Raw genomic sequence first — 23,227 nt, 5'->3', positions numbered from 1 at the left:
TCTCACTTTTTACTCTGGAGTTATCTGGGTCCGGTGGCAAGATATAGATCAGGATGATTAGAGATGGCTGGGATATAGTGGTTGAAAGGCAAATGGCAATAAGATTCCTGGGGTTGATAGCTGTAAAATATAGACTGGTTGATCTGGGACTGGTCAGATATAGTGAATTATATGAGATTGTACTCATACAGTAATTAAGTTCAACCTCTGAGTGAGAGTTCCAAAATTGCATTCAGCACATGGTATCTGAAGGTCTAGCAGGTATTATGACTGGAAAGTTAGCAAGAATATGACTAGGGAGGATGCAATATGATGTATAATCTGGTTCATTTGGAACTAGCTACATATGTTGAATTATGATGGTAAATAAATAATGTGTTGCATGAAGATATCTGAGATCCAATTGTAAAGGACAAAAGAAAAAGAGACCTAGGTTCTGGTTTGATTTCAAGTCTCAAATAACACAACCAAGTTTCCATTTTTCTTCTGAGAGGACAAAGAAGAATTTACCTAGATGAGGTATCTTTATCAGATAGCCTTTGTTTCTCACTAGTACCAGGTTTCTTGATTAGCAAAATGAGGGGATTGGGTTAGGTAATCATTAAGGTCCATTAAAATGTTAGGATTCCAGAATTCTGAGTTCTCTCCCATATTCAGCTGATACAACATGCTACCCTTGGAATCAAGGAAATCTGAATTCAGAATTTTAACTCAGATCCTTACTAGCTATGATCTTAGGCAAGTCTCTCCAAGCCTCAGTTTTCTTCACATATAAAACTGGAATCTTACCAGAAGATTATTTTTGGGTATCAAATGAGAAAATGTAAATAAAATCATTTATAAACCTTAAAGGGTGATTATGTAACCTATGCTACTCTTACTGATGCAACTACTAACATTACTGTTTCTGTAAGTACCATTGAGGTCCAGTACTCCACTGAGGATCATTTCTCTTCAGCACTCAACTCTTTTGAAATCAGGAACTACCTTTATCCAAAACTTAAAAATTTCCCCTTACAGACTTTTAACACAGGAAGAGTGCATATGCACATGGTTGGTTAAATAAAGAATTTGCATTGAACTTTTCTATGAAACCTTACAACAAAGCACTACTGTGGACCACTGAATGGTCCAAAGAGCACCACTCAGACTTCAACACAAAATTTATGTTTCCTTTATGGTTATTCTTTGACATGAGCAAAGAATGGATGTCAAAGATGGTAGGTTGCCTCTCTGAGTTTCTGGAAGCCTCTTTAAAGTCATTTAAAAAGGGAAAAATAATAACAATCATTAGTATTTATAGAGTGCTGTAAGATTTGCAAATAGTTATCTCATTTGATAACAAAAAAAGAAAAATAATAAAATTTGAAATGTAAGATTTATTGTAAAATAGAATGAGGAATGCCCTTAAAAAGAAGTGGATCATGGGGGGGTGGGGGGAAATCTCCCTTTAACTTAGAAATGTGACTAGTCAAGTATTTTTAGTAGCTTAAGTAGCTGAATACATGAAAATATTTAAGAAAACAGGTCAAATGCTAAACAGATTGGCACTTCTTTGTTCCTAATCAAAAAGCCATTAGACAAGTATGAACAAGAGTTTCAAAATGTCAGTAAATCTGAGGATATCAAAGATTTCTGAGGCAGCAAGTTAATTGGTATTTTGATCCTTTTGAGCAACTTAACAACAAAATGGATGAGCTAGCAATTTTCCTCCCTTGATGTTATTAAACAAATAGGTGTGCTTCTTATCTTCCTGTTCAATAGTGCTATTTTGTAAACTCTTAGCAGGAAATATGCAGACAAAACAATCAAAAGCAGGGAACTTAGCTATTCTGGGTTTATCAAGTGAAGGTAAATAAAAGATAAAATCTTGTTTAATGTAACGCTTTACCTTTTTGTATCTTCCTGTATTGGAGGTGGATACCCTGAAATGTAGGCTTGAAAAGTTCTGAGGTTGTGTTGTCTAGTTATAGTATGTTAAAGGCCTTCTTCTGAAGTCACCCCAAGGTATAATCCCTGATTTATTGAATCTTAGATATAGCCTCCTTTCCCTCCACTTGCCTTAATATTTCTAAATACCACCTAGAGTCATAAGATGATCCCACTTCAAAGCCACTATGTTGTTGTTTACTGGTTCATCTTCTGTCTATTTAATAACTATTTTCCTGATATATATACCATTGCTCATATTCTCTACCCTCCTATTTCACCTTTACTCTGGAATCAATCCTAAGTCTTGAAGCTAGGAGATAGCTTGGAACTCATTGAATCCATCCTTCACATTTTACAAATAAGAAAACTGAGGCTCAGAGGTTCAGTGATTTGTCCAGATTTATACAGGTGCTAAGTGTTAGAGGCAGATTAGAGCTTAACTCTCTGTCTCTTAAATCAAACACTCTATAACAGTACCATTCCTGAAAAGGACCCATCAACTCATTTCCTTATGGTTCCATTTATCAAACTGGTGACTTCCCAGGTCAAATCACCCCTCCTTGGCTACCCCTCTTCTATATGGGTTGTCTTCTCCTGTCAGAATTAAGTACACTGAGGGAGAAACTATCTTACTTTTTGTATTAGTCTCCCTGGCCTATGATAAACACAAGTTCTTATTCATTAAAGCTGTTTCTTGGTGTGCCTTCCCCTCAGCCCCCAAGTTGATGGGCAATTCTCATAAAGCAGTCTACCTCTAATAGTCAGGAGGAAGAGATGCCTCCTACTAAGAAATGCTCCAGGTGTTCCATGGATGGAATAAAACCTCATGGAAGCCCAAGGAGCAATCTTTCCCATTACGAGTTCAGAAACAGGAAGTGCATTTGGTAAGCTAGGAGATCCCATATGCTTTGGCATCTCTTTAGTTCCTTTGCTTCCATAGTTTGATATATGTGTTCAGTCAGTTTCATGTCCATATACATAGGTCAGATTTGTTTGTATGAGTTCTCACAAAAGTCCATTGTGTATATAGCCTAATCAGCTTTTTTTCTATATCTAGATATTTCATTCCTTCAAATCATTTAATTTGAATGTAACTTGCTCCACCAATATAGACAGCAACTGTTCTAAGGCTTAATAGATGGTCTTCACTTATTATTCTGATTAAGGAAAAAAGTTCAACCCACCAGTCTGGCAATAAGCCTCTTCAAACAGCTAGGCTGAAACTTGATCAATAGGCCCATACCTGAAATCTTTCCAGGTTGGTAGGACTTGCCAAGGCTTGCATTCTCTTGGCATAGCCCTAGAAATCCAGTGTCACCTCCATGTTATAATGAAGCCATGTAAGACCTTAGTCGAAGTTTTAAAATCAGAACTGGAAAGGTCAGATCTCCATACCTGCCTCATCTAAAGCGAAATGAGGTTGTCAAGCGCCTTCCCCTTCTTCCTTTCACTATCCTTTCCCCTCTAGATATTATTCTTGTATCCTTCTCTATCTCTTCTATCCTCTTTATTATTTTCCTTTATTATCTTTATCTACCTTTTCATCTCTTCTCTAGATCCTTTTTTTTTGCTCGAGTGCTGATTTATGATTTGATTGGTCTATGAATTCATTACACAGGATTAGACAGTTAACGATATAAAATTTATAGTGTTAATAGAATTTCCTGAGACACTGAGAGGTTTGACTTACCCATAATCAAATAGCTAACATATTCCAGTGGCAAGTCTTCAAAAGCCCAGGTCTTCCTAACTCCAAGGCTAGTCTTGCATCCATTTTACTGTTTCTTGCTTTCACTATATACTTGCCAAAGTTTAACTAACTGGATGATGACATGCAGTGACAGGCCTCTTGTAAATGGTGTTTCACTTACATGAAACATTTTTAATAGAATACTGACAGATCATAAGACTTGGGGCAATTTAAAAATAATTCCTCATTAGGAAAGGATTAGGGCTAGATGATCCCTAAAATTCCTTCTAGCTAGAAAATCTAAGATTAGAGGCTGTTTTCTCTAGGAGTTTTTAATATATTCAAAGGTTGATTTAAAAAAATCTTGGGCTATAGGTATAAATACTACCTCTGACATTTATTAATAATGTGACTCTGGTCAAATCTCTTTATCTCTCTCATCTGTAAAATGAGGGATTTGGACTAGATGACTTCAGAGATCCCTTCCAATTCTAAATCCTCTACTCTTCTTAAAATAGATTTTTCTTGGAAACAGAAGAATAAAGACATGTTTAATATATCACATTCTTAATGTGCTAATTCTAGAGAGTGAGATGGAAAGAGCTGGGACCTCTGAATGGGAAAGCATCACTTTGAGTCTTGGCTGTACTACTAATTAGACATGTGACCTTAGATAAATCTCTTGCATCAATTCCTTCATCCATAAAACCAAAGGTTCTACTAATTAGAGATGTGACCTTAGTCAAGTCTTTTGCCCTTAGTTCTTAAATCCACAAAGCCAAAGAGGCCTGATTGAACTCTAAATTACCTTCAGTCTATGAAATTTTGTGTCTTTTTGATTCTGTTAAAGACTGAGACTTTGATGCATTATTTTCAATATACCATTGCTTGGCCCACAGTTAACAACTGTAAGCTATTACTTTCTGTTGGATTTGCTAGAGTTTTTGTATATAGGATGTACAGAATTGATGTCCTCTGGGTTATAGATACAGTTTGCTGCCATATCTATCATGAATATAGATAATATACATTGGAGAATGCCTGAATATGTTGCATGTAAATAAATTTATTCATATGATATAATGGAAGGATTGTGAAACTTTCTGAGTCAGGAGAGACCTGGGTTAAAATCCTAACTTGGACACTGACTAGCTTCTCTCATCTGTAAAATAAATATAAAATCCTTACAATACTTACTTCCCAGGGCTGCTGGGGGAGGGGCGGGGTGGGAGAGAACATAGAAAAATATGGCTTGTTGTTTTATGGAAGCAAAGTCCACTTAAAACTCCAAGTGGCAACCTAGTTCCCTTTCAAAAAATTGAACAGGTAGTAAGATTAGTGTCAGCCATTAACTGCTATTATTTTCCTGTGTTTAAAGTTAGTAATAAAATAAGAGGTCACTGAGAAGCTATTTTCTTTGTATATAGAACATGCTTTCATTAATGCTAATGGCAGCAATATACCTAGGGAGTGGAGAAGGTAGCCTTAGCTTTGATCTCTGCTTTCATGTTTTTTCCTATATGTGAAATTTCAAGTAAAGGTCACTTTTCATGTTCTGATTCTCTGGCTGAGTGAAATGTAACCAAAGATAAAATCACATTATGCTTTGTTTATTCTATAACATTCTAAGTATTATTTTTAATTATGACCATTTTAGATATTAATTTTATATTCTGACGATTTATCCATATTGTTCCTTCTTTCTTGTGAGTGACATCTAATTTTCTTTTCAGATGTTGTTCTATTGCCCTCATCTAGAACCTTACAATTTTGTGTCATCTGGTTTAGGGAATTTCCAGCAAGGAAATAAGATTTCCCTTTCATGTTGGTTTTCAGACACAGTAATCCTAGGACTATTTGGGATCTGTTTAATGTGTACAACGCCTTAAATTTCTCCTTTTCAGATGTTTCCTTTGAACAGTTTCATGTTTCTAATTGTTCTTTTTCCATGTTTTTTCTTTGTGATTAAAAATGGGATTTATTAAGGATTGTAAATTTTTTTTAAAAAACCTGGCTATGATAGAGAGTAAGGAAAAAATCGAAAGAAATGAATGGAGAGACCCTGGTTATTCATGCAAAATGACTTTAAAGTAAAGGGGGGAATTTATTTATAGCAAATATAGTGGAATTTGCATGTTCAAATGAGTATTGTTCCCTTCATTGTAGCATTCCTTAGAATTTAACTACTTATTCAAAAAAATGGAATCATTGCTCAAGACATTTTTAATATTTCTATGATTGCTCTTAAAGTCTTTTTGTGAAACTCATGAGAAATGTCAAACCACGAAGCATTTATTAAGCCTTTACTGTGTGCCAGACATTTTTCTAAATCTGGGGAAATAAGGAAAGGTGAAAGCAGTCTTTTTTTCTCAAGGAGCTCCAAATCTAATGAGGGAAACAACATGAAAACAAATAAGGTATGCATGGGATAACTAAGGTTTCATGATTTTGCAGCAATATTTTTTTAACTATTAAGAATCCCTCATCACATTTGCTTGTACCCTTTATTCATTACATTTGACTGAATAACCTGCCTGATTCTAAAAATCAAATTCACCTCATCTGTGACCTTTTGACAATGCTTTCAAAAAAGGCTCTGAGAATATAATAAGATCTGAGAATTTTTTTCAAAATGGTTTCAGTTATGAGTTTTTAACTTGTTAAAAAAAAGTGTCCAGCCCCCAGGATGACAACTTTGTAAAGGAAAACATTCATCTCAATATATGTTTTTGGAATGCTCATTAAAAAATAATTCTTAAGGATAGATGCTATACAATTGCAAGATGCAGGGCTGCTGAGAATACTAAATATTTGAGGTTAGAACTATTATTATCCAACATTCATGAAGTCCTGATGGGATGTTATGTCAGTGCAGAAATAGAAAAGGGCATGATCCCTTATTTAATGGAAATTGTTTTTTAAAAAGAACTTAGCCCTAGCTTTCAACTTCTTCAGCCTCTCAAACCCAATGACCTATACCTGTCACTCCATTTCTGCCATCTGTAAAGTTATCAATCCGTCATTCTTTCCTGCTCTGGCTTCATATATCCTTTCTCAAAGGTTCAGTCTTTGAGCTAACTGATTAACTATCCTCTGTTCTCTACCTTGACTCCCTTGCTCTGTTGTCCTGTTGCTGTTCACCTCTTGCTAATCCTTAGACCTGGATTATCGCCATAATTTCCTCTATCTCTGCTCCTAAATTGCTGGAGAAAATAAAATCACTCTTCCCACTAAAAATTCATGTTAACTAATCTCAACTAGATCCAGGCTGCCAAAGGGCAAAACTCATTTTTCTTTGATTGACTTTCCATTTTGTTTACCTCAGCAACTATTTTCAAATGTCACCTCAAAGACAGTATGATACAATTGAAATGCTGAATTTGAAGTAAGAGTATACGAATTCAAATTCTAACTTGGATACTTATACCTGTATGACCTTGGAAAGGTCACTTAGCCCCTTTGGGTATCAGTTTCCTCTCTTGTAAAATAAAGGATCAGGATTAGATGAACTCTTAGACCCCTTCCAACTGCAAATTTATGATCTTCAATCTCTCTTTATTTTCTTCTATCCCTTTCTCAAAGGATACCTCCTACTTTACCAAAAAGATGATAATGATGATGTTGATGATGATGATGATGATGATAACAATAATAATTGTGTTGTTAAGTTGTTTCTAACTTTTGTGACCTTATTTGGGATTTTCTGGGCAAAAAAAAAAACTGAAGTGATTTGCCTTTCCTTCTCCAGCTTCTTTTACAGATGAGGAAACTGAGACTATAGAGTTAAATGACTACCCCAGGGTCACCCAGTTAGTAAGTGTCTAAGATCAGATTTGAACTCAGTAAAATGAGTCTTCCTGACTCCATCATTCAAAACAACAACATTTATATAGCTCTTAAAAGTTTTCTAATGCTTATTCCCCTTTTGTGGATGAATAAACTGAGGCATACAAGGATTAAAGACTTTTGCCTAGAGTCATACAGCTTGTAAATATACAAGGTAGAATTTATATCCAGATCTTCCTGGCTACAAGAGTGTTCTATCTTCTGTGCATGCACACACACACACAGACACACACATATTTATTTGAATCTTTGAGAAGGAAGTGGTCCTTCTCCTTGTCAAGGTTAATGCATGCCTTTGTTCAATCTCTTCCCATCTCCTCAAGACCACTGGCCCAATAGTCACTCCTCTTTTCTCACACTTTCAATGATCTCTTTCTACCCTTCTTCACTGCTACTTAAAAACTGCCCATATCTCCCTCAGCCTTTAAAAAAAAAGTCTTCACCTGACCTTTCCATTTCTTCACTTTTGGTGCCAAGCTTATAGAAGGGGCTGTCTATTCTCATTACACTCCCACATCATCCACTTATAACTCAATCACTAAAATCCAGACTTCCAACTCTACCAATTAAGTAAAATTGTTATCCTCAGCTTACCCTTAATAAGGTAACCTAAGAAATCTTTGACTTCTCTTTGATGTTGAGCACTTTTTAACCACTGGCCTTTCTCTAACTGACCTATACAACTATCCCTTAAACAGTAAATGGCATAATCAGGATTCAAACAGGTCCTCTGATTGGAAATCCAGGGTTACTTTCATTTAGTTTCCCCTACTTCCCTGAATTGATCTTGTAAAAACATCTTCCATTTAAAATATTCTGTAATTTGAAATTTCCTTGCAACACTCTGATAAACTTAATGCAGGTAAACAGGATGTTGTGTATTGATAAGGAAGTTAAAGAAAGTGGGATGCAATCAACCAACAAGCATTTATTAAGTGCCTATATACAAAATGTTGTGCTAGATTCTAAGGATAAAAAGACATGAAATATCCCTCCCCATCAATGAGCTTATAATTTATATGACTCACTAGATTGGTTATTAGTAGGCAAAATTTCCTGGAAAAGTGAGGACCTTCAGCACATGGAATAAGGTTTTGTCAGACTCATTCTTTAGTTGTATTTTGTTTTAGTCTCTGATTGAATGGAAAAGCACCTGACATAAATCATTTTTTATTGTGCATCTTAGAAAAGCTTGCATATTTCTCTGCAGTAAAGCAAACACCATCCAGAATTCCTTAGAAATTGCTTTATATAGTATATGTCATGTTAGGAGATAATATTTAGAGATGATAATGGGTGACTTCGACATTATGATTATAATTTATCGCCTTCTTGGGATAACTGGATTTCTCTCTAGGTGTTTGACTTCTGTGAAGCCAAAATAAGCCAAAAACAAACCCTCTTCCTCCTTTCAGCATGATGGTTTCTTATCATTTCTTACCATTACCCACTGCAACTGTCGTCAAATTAAAAAATCTGAGTTCCCTAACAACAAATGTAACAATTGTGGACAAAATTTCTCTTCACTAATAGATGTCTCTCCAGAAGAAAAGGAACTCTCATGAATCCTGAAGTACTTCAGTGCTATGCATGTGTTCAATATTTTGCTAGGCACTGGGGGCCAGGGAGGGAAGTAAAGACATATGATACTATATGGCTCTAGTCCTGAGAAGCTTATAAACTACTGTCCTTCAGGGCTTTGAATTGTGATATCATTGGTGCAAGTTTCTGCCTACCTTCTCATTCTGTATTTCTCATAACTGTCCTACAAATACACTACAGAGTAGAGAGGGTCTACCCAACATATCATAGGACTTCCTCTAGATTTTTTAACATTCTGGGGATACTTACACAATAGTCTAGCTGTCCATCTATTACCTTTTGTCACTTATATGATCAACCATTTTCCTTTTCTTGACTGACATGTCCTTGAAGAAATATGAATGAATGGCTATAAATCCAATTAAGTTTAAATGGAGCATTGAACTATTTTAGAACTTGCAAATTCATGATACTGGAGAAATCTCAAGTAAAACAATTAAACAGAGTAATGTTTAGGTTTTTAGCTTCTCATCTCACAGAAAACCAAGATCTCGGAAGTATTAAAATTATAAATAATCTAAAGGGTTATGATAGCTATGAGAAGACTATAGTATATTAACAACAAGTTACCCTTGAGTTTTCACATAAAATGTACTATCTAATTTTAGGGGTGTGTGTATATATATATATGTGTGTGTGTGTGTGTGTGTGTGTGTGTGTGTGTGTGTGTGTGTATACACACACATGCATGTTTATGGATATATATACATACATATACAGGTATATATGTATTCATATGTACACACAAAATTATAATATAGGATTATATATAATTACATGTAAACAAAAAATAATTATAATATAGAATTTGTATATAAGTACATACATGTAAGTACATATATTAATAGATGTACAAATTCAATTTTTGAAAGGCTATATTGTATATATGCAATATACATATATTTCAGTGTTCATATATAATTATATACATATGTAGTTGTATTAGCATATATACATATGCATTTTGCAGTTACTCATACACATATGTATTTATGAATTTCAAGAAAAACAGATAAATTGTTCTTATACCAAGAATGAGAAACAATAGGTAGTCTGGTTGGTGCCTGTTATTATAGGTCATTAATTAAAGTTCAAAGAGATCTTAAGAGATTATTTAACCCATCCCCCTTTTATGGATGAGGAAAATATACCAGAGAGATTAAGTGATTTATGAACAGCCACATAAGTAGGAAGTGACAGAATATAAACTCGGTCCTCTGATTCAAAGCCTGAATTTCCATGATGACCTGGTGGTGAAGGCCTCTCCTAGACAAGGTATATCTGCCATGGAACATTTGTAGATACTTAGAGACAAAAACCTAGCAGAATGAGAACACGGTGGACTGTGATTTGCATCTCTGTCTCTACAGAGAATCCACATTATTGTCTCCAAGAAACTTTAATATATGTAACCGTCACACACTGATAAAACTTCTTTGGCAAAGAGGTTAAACCAGGTTGAAGGTAGCTGATAGGCCTCAAATCTGTCAGTGAATTAAAGTAGATGTCTATCCCCAAGTGTGTAAAGACTCCTGTGGTAGATTGGGCATTTGAGAACAATTTGTTCCAACAGCCTTGAAGGTGACTGAAGTAGGTACTGTGGAGTGCTTAGATATCAAAGACTCCACTACATCCCAGGCCTCCGTTAATCATCTTGACTTTTGTCTTGCTACTGGACTTTGAGGACTCAGGAAGAGAGAGGAAGGCTGACAACTTTGGGCAACTCTGTCTCACTTAAATCAAATTCATAGGCAAGTCAAGACATCATCCCTGATGTCATGTTGAGCAACAATATTGATAAAAACATCAACTCATCATAGGATCAAGATTCACAGCAGCTTTGAAAGAATTTATTAAAGATCTGTCTTTACTTAATTCTATACTAAGTTTTCCTTATTTGGGATCAATGAGGGAGCAACTTGTCAATTTCCAGTATTAGTTATTGTAAGAAATTGAGTCTCAGATGAATTCTGCCTGCAGGATATTTTCAAATCTGTTACTCTCTTCCCAGATTAGAGTGTCTGTAGTTGACTAGGAAAAAATAATAACTTTAGAGCCTAAATGTTCATGGAAGATGGCATAAACCCACAGATTTATAGCTAGAAGCTCCCTCAGAAGTCATTTAAACCAAACCTCCTCCCTCATATGTATATATATATATTATATATAATATATAGCCATATGAATATATATATATATATATGGAAAGAGAGAGAGAGAGTCTATATATAGATTCTGAGGTATATACAGATAATTCAAAATCAGAATTTGAACCTAAGTCTTTGTGATTCCAAGTTCAGAACTCTCTAAAATACCTACCTGAAAAATATTTGTAAATGGTGATGATAGTCCTTCACTTCTTAAATATCATGGAAGTAATCTTGAATTCTTGAAGTCTATGCCATAGAAACATAAATTATGGAAAATTCTGCTAAGAAGAAAAGGTTTCAAATGGTAGGAGTCTAGATTATATTACTGTCCAAGGACCAACCTGGTTAAATTTTGAGAAATCCTTTACCAAATGCTTGATCACCAGGTAGTGAATTTTCACAGGTAGAATTGTTAATAAAAACCATTGACTAAGGCATGAAGGGGTTACCATTTTCTTCAGGAAGGATCAACACTAATGAAATCATATCCTTAAAATTTAATCAACAAATATTGATTCAGTAGCTACCAAGCACTATGCTGGGTGCTGGGAATTAAAATACAAAGAAATTACTCGTGCTCACAAGGAGTTGACATTCTAAGAGGTGACAACATATATAAATATATATACAAAAAATAAATAAAAATATTTAAATACAAAGTACTTTGAGAAATTTGTGAAGAAAGTTGTGCTTGAGCATCATCTCAGATGAGATTTTATGAGACAAATGTGAGGAGGGAGAGGGCATTCTAGGTATGGGAGACTGGGGAACAGATAATGCAAAGGCAAAGAAAGGGACGTAGAATGGAAGTACAGAGAGACCGTTTTGACTGGATCTAAAAGTATAGGAATGAGAGTAATGTACAATGAATCCAAATAATGATCATAGGTAGTTGAATGAGCTCCTTCTCAGAGTTGAAAGGAAGTTTTAAGACTACAAAAGTTGATCTTAAGAAACTCCATTTGGACATCTAGGGTGAGGTGCTGAACTTCATCTTCCTGAATTCAAATCTGACCTCAGACACTTACTGTTTAACCCTGGATTTAACCCTATTTGTCTCAATTTCCTTATCTGTAAAATGAACTAGAAAAGGAAGTGGCAAACTACCCCAGTATCTTTCCCAAAAAATATCCATGTGGTCATGACTAATATGACAGAACAAAAAGGAAGTGCCATTTCATTTTGTTAGCATTTGTCTTTAGCTGTAGGGACAGGTAGATGTTTGAGCTACATCAGCAAGTTATCTCTTTTTCCTCTGACATTTGTGAGAACAAACGCCAAAATCTGAAATATTTTTAAAAAGAATTTATCAGTTGTTTGGTAGAGAAGAGTGAACTGGAAAGTAGGTATGAGTCTCTCCCATTCTGATTCTGGAAGGTTTACAATACATAGGATTTAGACAAGAGTACTCAAATATGAACCCACACAAACTCAGTTAAGTAATTTTGTCAAGAAGGCAAAACTTGAAAGCAAGGTGCATTGAGATGAATATTAGTAAACATACATTCAACAAAGGGCGAAGTCACAACATAAGGGAACTCCTTAAAAACAAGTTTGGATGGATCCAAAGCAAGAACCCAAAATTCTTTGTAGCCATCTCCAGCATTCCTGGAAGGTTACTGAGATCAGGGTAACATTCTGGATCCAAATAATCTCTAGTCACATAAAGTAAGATTAAGACAGTATGATAATTAAGTTTTCTGAACAATATTATAAAGCATTTTCCACGCTGCCAAGGGGAGAAAGAAGAGGAACCATAAACTGCTCTGATATATCTTGTACCTTCCTATTTGCCTCACTAAATGTCCCCTCTCACAACCAGTCTGCTCCAATTTTTCTTTAGTCCTAACTATGTAGACAAAGAACTACAAATAGATTTAAAATTATAGGCATCTTGGGGTAGCTAGGTGGCATAGTGGATAGAACACCAGCCCTGAAGTCAGGAGGACCTGAGTTCAAATTTGACCTCAGATACTTAATAAATGCCTAGCTGTGTGACCTTGGGCAAGTCTTAATTGTCTTGCCCATTGTCTAAAATATATAAAAAATTACATCTTATCCAAGTCTCTCACTTGTTAAATGAGAAAATTGAAACCTATTGTGGTGGAGTCATTTGACCAATGACCCACAGGTGAACTCTCTTTTAGTTTTCTCATTTATAAGGTCCAGGTTAGCTTTGATAATCTTTATAATGTGATCTCTGATCTTATGGCAACCAATTGATTTTTAATACAATGATCTGTAGGTTGACTGAATCCAGTCTCTTTATTTCCGAATAATCTCTAGCCTCTATATCTCTTTTCTTATAATTTGTGTTTTCTTTGGGAGATTCCCTGTTAAGAGCCTTATGAAGAAACATTTTCACTCCAACTATTTATTGAGTGAATAGTATGTGCATAACCCCTGTAAGTAGATAAGTTGTAACATAATGGGTGAGTGGGATAAGAAACACTTTTTAAAAATTACTTTTTATCGATGCACATCTTTTGGATGCCAGAAAATTTTGCTCTCCATAGCACTCAGGAATTTATTTTGTGAAGAAAAGTCAGAGAACATGTGCAACAATGAGAGTTCAAAGGCATTGGTTGACAGGGACGCATGGCACAACATGGGGGGTACATTTTTGAACTTTGTCTCAGGTGGCTTGTCCAGCTTTGCACATGCATGATGGTAGGTCCTCCAGGATGTGGGCTGAGAAGGAGTAGAACAGGGTGTGTGCAGGAAGTGGCTTAGCCTAATATTGGGAAGGAATGTACAATTTTTGGAAGGTGGAGTCTAAATAAATGTATGGCTGCCAAATCTCTCAAAAGCTGTATTACTACACAGAGGCCCAAACTCAAGGATTTGATGCTTCCTAAATGTGTGATGACTTACTTTTGTAGCAGATGGTGGCCAGCTGTTCTTCATCTCCTATGAGGACCGACCATGGGGGAGAAAATGGATTTGAAATAAAGGGGCCTAAGTCTAAAGATGAGAAAATTTTTTTTTTTAATACAGCAACAAGTCACATATACAAAGTAAATGATTAATTAAGGCAAGTATTAAAATCAACTAAGGCAAAAAAGTCTCTTTTACCTTAATGATCTGCTTTCTTGGGTGTCAAATGTGTTCTTGACAAGTTTAAATTGTCCAAGCAAGATCATAACTTTTTGAGAAGGAGGACTTCAGAAGGGGTTTTTTCCTTTGAAAAAGGATGATTACTTCAGAACTATAGCAGAAATAGGCATGTCAACATTTCCCCCCAAAACTTCAGGGCCATACTCTCCTTTAGATCATCTTGGTCTCTGACAAGAGCAGGCTTATACATAGCTCAATTATTAAATAAGCAGTAGTCCCACCAAATTCATATCTTGACCACTGAATGAGTTCTCATGTCAGCTTTTGCTGACCTGGGTCCAAAAGGTCCCTGCCAATAGTAATTCCTTGTTGCTTGGGACATTGACACTATACTAGCTCAAGAACCTAGACTCTGGAACATCAAAATACTGAAGCATCTTTCTGACCTTTTAAAATTACAAGGTCATAGGTTTCATTTTCCTTCTCCCCAAAGGAAAAAGATTTCAGAAGCTGAAAATAAAGGCTTTTCACAGAACCATATGACTTCAGAGTGGAGAAGTCTTACCCAAGCCTTACCTTATAACTTGGGTTCTCACTGAATGTTAGAAGAGGAGTCACCAAAAAGAGTAAACAGAATCAGAATGTTTTTCTTTTTTTTTTTTTAAATTGTTCTTGGTTGCCTTGTTCATGCAACAGAATCTTGTCTTGCTATTGGTTTTACCTTTATTAGAGATTAGCCTCTTGTTACCTTTAAGATGCAGTACCATGGAAAGAGATCATTGAACCGAGAGTTAGGAGCCTGGGTCTGAATTTCAGTTTAATAATTATGAACTCTGGGGCGGCTAGGTGGCGCAGTGGATAAAGCACCGGCGGCCCTGGAGTCAGGAGTACCTGGGTTCAAATCCAGTCTCAGACACTTAACAATTACCTAGCTGTGTGGCCTTGGGCAAGCTACTTAACCCCATTTGCCTTGCAAAAACCTAAAAAAAAAAATAATTATGAACTCTGTTATCATGAGAAAGAGCTTTCCCTTCTCTTAACCTCTTTCTTCATCATAGAATAGGAATAATAATATTCATGCTACCCACCTCATAGCATTTTGATTAAGAAAGTACTTTGTAAATTGTAAAGTGATAAATAAAATCTAAGTAATAATTGTAATTCAGTCTGGAAGCTAGAGTCAGTTGGAGGAAGTTACAGAGAGGCAGCTTGAAGTTTGAAAGAAGGATAAAAGCTTACAAAAATTTGGGCTTTCCAAGAATAGAATTGGCGGCCTCAGTGAGGAGAGAACTCTTCAGCCCTGAAGGTCTTCATACAAGAGATTGGATGACCACATGTCAAGGATAGAATATAACAGATTCCTACTTAAGTAAGAGTTGAATTATGTGATGTCTGAGATCCTTTTCAATCATAAGGTGTGATAGGAGGAAAATCTCTCATTATCAGTTCTATTTCTGTTACAACTATTCGAATTGCTGATCTATGACTTTCAAAGTGTTTACAGTAAAGAATTAGGTATTTTAAAAACTATTGGACTTTCATTCCTATGGGTAACATTCTATCATCATTATTTTTATCTTTCTTATTGTTCTATTATTTAATAATAATAATAATGGTATTATAAAGCACTTTAAGGTTTACAAAGTACTTTACAAATTATCTTCTTTATATAATAGCAGGTGCTATTATTATTCCTATTTTACAAATGATGAAACTGAGGCAGTCCATGGTCAATTGACTTAGTGCTCAGGATCACACAGCTATCAGAGACCAGCTTTGAATTTCTGCCTTCCTGATACTTAGTCCAATATTTTAACTATTATTAAAGGCTGAAATAGTTTTTAAACATTTAGACATTAGCTCAGGGACAAGGATTGCTAGCACCAAGTTGTGGTTTTTTTGTTTTTCATTCTGAAAGTGGGCCAAGACATGGGAATATGATGCAAGTGAATTGGATTTAAGTGAGGGTAGGCTGTGTTAACAAGTCACTAGCCTCACTTTCTCCTCCAGTTGTTTGTTTGGGGCCAGTTGCCTGATGTGGATCAGGAAGAGACTGGAGATGGCCCCAGATGCTTTAGGAGATCTTAACCTTTTTTAACTAAGGTCTTTAACAGCTCTCATTATGACTGAACCAATGTCCATTGGGTGATTAAGGCTAGGTAAGAAAGAAAAGAGGTAGAGAGTCGCCTCTTCAACCTGGTCCAAGGGGAAAAAAAAATCAGTCTGGGAGGGGAAGACCCTCAGGCTTTCTGGCCAAAATAGAAGCAATCACTATTTACATTCACTGTTAATCAATCAGGAACTAAACAATGACCAGGTGGAACTTTGGCCTGGGACCTTATTGGTCATTTGGTGAGAGCAAGCCCTTCCTACTTTAAATCCAATTCACTTGCAGGTCTTGGCAACACACTCTTGAAGACCTAATCCTCTTTGAAAAGCAAGAGTAAACAGCAACTAAACTATGTGAACCCTAGGAACTTCCCTATAGCTGGCCAATTGGGAAATTCGATTTTTTTCCCCCCTCTCTTCTCTGTCTCTTCCCATCAATCCCTTTTCTCCCCTTCCTCTACCCTTTGGTCCTCTCCCTCCTTTCTGTCCACATAGGGTGTCACATCCTTACTAGGGGATGATCTGCATAAAGTAATGCAAATTTTGATCCCCAGAAACCTGGCAAGATATCTTGAGGGTTAGAAACCTTATAGTCAGAGCTACTAGTTGAAATCTCAACGTAATATTATCAAATGCCCTTTGCAAGACTTCCTGTTCTCATGGTAGCATAAGAAAGAGGACTAGGAACAGTCATCGTAGAGTGGTTCTGATATTACCGTTTTGTCTAGCAGGACCTGATTACACTGTGATTTATGCAGTAAAGAAGGGTTCTTAACTTTTTTAGTGACATAACCCCCCTTGGAAATCTGGTGAAGCCCATGAACCTCTTTTTAGGTACATTTTAAAAATACATAGAATTACAAAAGAAACCAATTATACTGATTTTTAATTTTTTTTAATTTTTAAAATTCATCTTTTATTTTCAGTTCTAAATTCTCATCCTCTGCCCTACTCACCCACTGAGAAGGCAAGAAAAGCAAAACCCATACATACATACATATATATGTATGATCACACACAAAATCTTCCACATTAAGCCGTGCCTGAGAGAGACAGAAAGAAAGAGAGGGGGAGAGCATTTTGAAAATATGAGTCCTTTGGAATTGTGGTTGGTCATTAACATTGCTTGAAATTACTAAGTCTTTAATAATAGTGTTATTGCTGAATAAATTGTCTTCCTGTTCTACTTACTTCGCTTTGTATAATTTCATGAGTTTTCCCAGTTTTTTTCTGAAATTCTTCTCTTCATCATTTCATTTAGAACAATAATATTCCAACACCTTCATAACTTGTTCATCCATTCCACAATCCTCTCAATTTCCAATTTTTGACATCACAAAAAGAGCTGTGATAAATATTTTTATATATATAATAGGTCCTTTCTTTGATCTCTTTGGAGTATAGACATAGTAGCAGTATTACTAGGTCAAAGAGTATGAAAAATTTATTAACTTTTAGGGTGGAGTCCCATATTGCTTTCCAGAATGAAACCAATTATATTAAAATAAAGTTACCCAGGGTAGCTAGGTGGCACAGTAAATAAGAGCACCAATACTGGAGTCAGGAGGATGTGAGTTCAAATCCGGCCTCAGATATATAATACTTAATCTAGTTGGGTGACCTTAGACAAGTCACTTAACCCCATTGCCTTGCAAAAATAAATAAATAGGGGCGACTAGGTGGTGCAGTGGATAGGGCACTGGCCCTGGAGTCAGGAGTACCTGAGTTCAAATCTAACCTCAGACACTTAATAATTACCTAGCTGTGTGGCCTTGGGCAAGCCACTTAATCCCTTTTGCCTTGCAAAAACCTTAAAAATAAAGAAACAAAGAAACAAATAAATGAAGTTACCTAAATATTTAAAAACAAATTCCTGATCAAGATTTTAATTAGAAGTTATATTTTAAAATATGACTTCTTTTTAATCACATAATAATTAGATCACTGGACCAAGAGTCAGGAAGGTCCAAATTCAAATCTGTTCTCAGACACTAGCTATGAGTCCCTTATTTCCAAGCAAACACAGACTTGGTCTTCTTTGTGAAGATAAGCTGAAGAAAAGTTGTCCAGCAGCATGTTGGAAAATATGGTTCCAGATTAAGAAATGAAAGAAGCTGAAGATTTGTGGATTTTTCTGAAGCCTCTCACTTATGTTATAATAAGGTGTCTGAATTCCAGTTAAATATGGAAAACAGTGAACAATGTCACACTGAAAAAAGAAACTGGGATCTCTTAGTAAACAAACTGAGATCTCTTTTGGAACCAATAGTCTATAAGAAGTTAAATCACTGAAGCAAAAGGTTAAAAATCACCTTTTTGATAAGTGATTTCATTTGTCACAACAGAAGAAGGATCCATATGGTCTAAGAATAAGGGAAATTCCTTAATGGAGGAATTACTATCAGGCAGGAGGGGAGGTTGGATGAGAGATAAATGGATAGATAATGCAATCCAAAGGTCAAGCCCATTCACTACCAAACAAGACTGATATCCAAGACATCTTTATCACCTCACAAAACATCAAAAAGCATTGGAGTGGGGCAGCTAGGTGGCCTAGTGGACAAAGGGCTGGCCTTGGAGTCAGGAGTACCTGGATTCAAATCTGGTCTCAGACACTTAATAATTGCCTAGCTGTGTGGCCTTGGGCAAGCCACTTAACCCCATTGCCTTGCAAAAAACCTAAAAAAAAGCACTGGAGAAGCTTGAAGAAAGCTTATTGTGAAAACCAACCAAACCAAATTATTTCAAGAGCCTCTCTGGAAAGATGCTAACAAATCAACATGAAATGGAACAGATATGTCAGTATTTCTATTGATCTAGTCTCAACACTGATGAAAGTTGGAATGACCACATTTGGATTCAGCATCTTGGTATCCATATTTTATATGAAGAACTGGAAATTGTATTCAAGAATATAAAGTTGGAAAGTGGCAGGACTTGAACAAATAAATACAAAAGAAATCTTTGGTACAGTTGACATAAGTTCAAAGGCAATTGGAAATTGATTTTCAAGATATTTCGAAAGGAAAGATTCTAAAATAATAGAAAGATCACAAAAAACATATTTACTATAAACATGAACCAAAAATGTATTAACTGTTGAGACATATGCCTATTTCTTCCTTCCTAAAATATATTTATGAGAATCATCTAGGTATGTATTGAGACTGACATATTAGAAAGGTTCAGGCAGATTACTATAAACTATGTTTTTCCACAGCCATACAAAGTATAAAAAAAATAAAAATGCTGAAGTGTTTATCTTTTGTTAGTTTTTTGAAAATTGTATTTGATTCAATAGAGCTGAGCACTGCTTAAAGGTTCTCTTCCAAGATGATGGTGGTATTTATACTAACACTATTAAATGTTGTCCTTGAAATTACTTTGATCAATGAATGTTCCTTTGGACATTAATATCAAATAAGACAGGAAACAGAAAGAGGCTTGCAAAGGTGTTTGATAGTGCCATGGAGGATATTTTGTGCAAAGTCCAAATGAAAAAAAGATTTGTAAATGGTAGAGTTCTACAGATGTTCCTGTTTGCTGATGATATTGTGCTTATTGCACTTAGTACTGAAATACTAAAGGGTTTCCTCAATTAGATACATGACAACTCAAGAGAGATTGGACTAATAGTAATCCACACAGTTAGAAACAACAACTATAATAAATGGATAAAGATTATCTATTGCCCAGATTATCACATGCAATTTGATAGACAGACTATTGATGTGTGCCTTAGTACAAGGCCCTTTAGACAAGGCACTGAAGCTGAAAAGTAACCTGAACCTAGAATTAGTTAGGAGAATGAGCCAGAGATAGATTGAATTTGAGAAATTGTAAAGTACTTTCAATAGTTCCAAAGATGTTCCCATTCAACAAAGCTTATCTTTTTTGTTTGTTCGCATCAATATTCTATTGATGATACCATAAGACAATGAATTATGGAATGCCATGACCACAGAGGAATTAAATTTATATGTGATACAAAGGACAATGGAAAGATGGTTAGGGAGTGTGTGTGTGTGTGTGTGTGTGTGTGTGTTGTGTGTGTGTGCATATAATATATATAGATATATAATAGTAAATCAACAATGAAGACTTTCATTCATGATGGGAAAAGAACTCTTATTTGTATCCATGAGCTATTCAAAGAAGGCTTTTAATATGTTGAGTAGTTCCTTTATAGAGCATTCATGAAGAATACTTTCATACAGGTTGTGAAAGTATAGATAAATTTGATTTATACTGTTGGAAAGGGTACCCATCTGAATGATATCAAGAATTATGAAAGTGAATATGATTTGAGGGTGAAATCAATGACTCATCTGCTTCTAAGATCTAGAAATCAAGACTTTTAAGTTTTTTATCTTGATTCTTCAAACGATTCTTTGGATGATTATTAAGTAGGTCATATTACTCCTCTACCTCTCCATTTCATTAAATGTAAAATGAAAGTAATATTGAGATCCTATGAAAAGCCTTTCCTGATTTCCTTAACATTAGCATTGTAATCTCCTTGAAGGTAGAGATTATTTTTCATTTGTTTTTGCATTGTCACAGTCTGGCACAAAATGTATGTTTAATAAAATGCTTATTGTCAAATTTGAGGAAGGTACTACATGTCAAATTTTCAGAGCTTGGATGATAGTCATTATGTAGTCTTCAAATATAATTTAAACACAGAACATTAAGAACTAAGTATTTTAGGGGGGAAAAACCTCATACCAGCTCTCATGTGCCTTCCAATCAAAGAGAATGAATATGGCTTATGTTTAATATAGACCTAGCAGAATTGAAAATCATAGTAACAATTGCTGAGAAGAGGGATAAATATGAAAGTGTACTTTTAAAAACATTTCACCTAGAAGAGCAACAAATGATGACAAGAGAACTAAATTAAATTGTAAGAAAATGTACTGCATTTCTTAACCCAATTTGAAAGAGTGATATCAAAACACTGTCAGGTTGAAAACCACAGAACATTAACCAAAACCAAAACCCTTTGAAAACTTAGCATTGACTCAGAGCTATACAAGGATCCCATATCCAAGGGATGGATAGTTTGTATAACTCTGAGCACAAAATTTCAAAGCGGAAGGATGATAGAACTACCATGTCTAGGGAAGGATCTCCTATAGACAGGGATTTAAATGATGCCTTTTTAAAGGTGCAGATCCTGATCAGACAACCTAAAATTATGAGAGCATGTTGTTCTGGATGAGATATATAAATTGGACAATTAACAGAAATGGAAACAATGTGCAAAGCTCATTGAAGAGCTATGTACACTGCATAATCTTTTTATCTTCCCCTCCCTTTGCCCTATTCACAATACTTACAGTAGCATTTCCCAAACTGTGTCTGAAAACTTGTTGTTCTGTCACATATAAAAAAAAATGTTCCATTGGAAAATGGTAATGCTGGTTATATTTTTCTCTTAAATATTATATATGAAATCATCTATATATATAAAAATCTTGTCTATTGCAGTTTTCTGATCATGGAAATGCATGTTTAATTTCTTCTATTTTCCTTTAAAATTTTTTGAACTTCTATTTAACCTAGGAGGTTTCTAAATATTTATGGAGTCTGACAGAATATTTCAATCTCCAAATGTTTCAGGATCAAAAAATTTAGGAAATATTGAGTTAAAGAAGGAATTAAGAAAAAAATAGAAAGAACAAACTGCCTTCTGTGCGGGGTGGGGAGAGGGAAGCAAGAATGGGGGGAAAATTGTAAAACTCAAAATTAATAAAATCTAAATAAAAAAAGAAAAATAGAAAGAATCAAATTGATCATTTCCCATTAGTGAACAATTCAGGTTATTCTTGCCATTATGTTACAATAACCAAAGGGCAGCCTAATGCAGACCACTTTATATTAACAAAAATCCATCTATTCTCAGAATATTATCTGTCCATTCTAAATGAGTTGTGTCTTACTTAGTGTTTTTCTTTTCCAGTTCGAATCTTCCCTCACATGAGGGGACTTAGTGTTCATGTTGATGTTCCCTCAAACATCCTTATCTCTGATTACTTTATCTACTTAACTCTCATAACCTACTTCTTCACTTCTTTCATATAATATACATAAAGATGACAACAAAATTACATAATACATATGACAACTTTTAAAAATTGAAGATAATAAACTTTAGTCTTCATTTTAACTCCACAGTTCCTTCCCTGGATATGGATGGTATTTTCCATCACAAGTCCTCTAAAATTGTCCCTGATTATTGTACTGCCAGAATGAACAAGTCTATCATGGTTGATCATCAGCCCATCTTGTTGTTAGTGTGTATAATGTTCTTCTGGTTCTACTTATCTCACTCAGCATCACTTCATGCAAGTCTGTCCAGGCTTTTCTGAAATACAGTTCCTCATGATTTCTTACAGAACAATAGTATTCCATCATGTACATAAACCACAATTTGTTCGCCAATTCCTCATTTGATGGACATTCCCTCCAATTTATAGCCACAATCTTAATTCAGACTCTCACCAATCTCTCAACCTTTGCAAACCTTCATGCTATTGCAATAGTGTCATAGCTGATCTCCCTGCCTCAAATCTCTCCCTTCTCCAGTCAGTCCTCCACTCAACTACTAAAGTGATTTTCCTAAAGCACAGGTCTGAAATTATCATTACCTTCTATTCCTTCTTAGCTCTAGTATCTTCTGTTTGGCATTTAAGTCTCTCCACAACCTGGCTTCTTCCTACGTTTCCCATATTCTTAGATAATACTTTCCTTCTTCACATTCAGTCACATTGGTCAACTCCATGTTCTATATACTGAACATTCTAAATCAAGTCTTAGTTTCTTTGTACTGGGTCCT

General features: G+C 35.3%; 1 protein-coding gene across 1 annotated transcript in view; it reads left to right on the top strand.

Moving 5' to 3' along the window:
• Positions 1-23,227, top strand: part of MYO3B (myosin IIIB) — a 567,258-nt gene that overhangs the window by 357,449 nt on the left and 186,582 nt on the right. The gene's annotated exons all lie outside the window — the stretch shown is intronic.

This window comes from Macrotis lagotis, chromosome 1, assembly GCF_037893015.1.
Source record: "Macrotis lagotis isolate mMagLag1 chromosome 1, bilby.v1.9.chrom.fasta, whole genome shotgun sequence".
NCBI lineage: Eukaryota > Metazoa > Chordata > Mammalia > Peramelemorphia > Peramelidae > Macrotis > Macrotis lagotis.
Note: the sequence above shows the minus strand (reverse complement) of the source record. Positions and strands in the feature narration are given on the sequence as shown.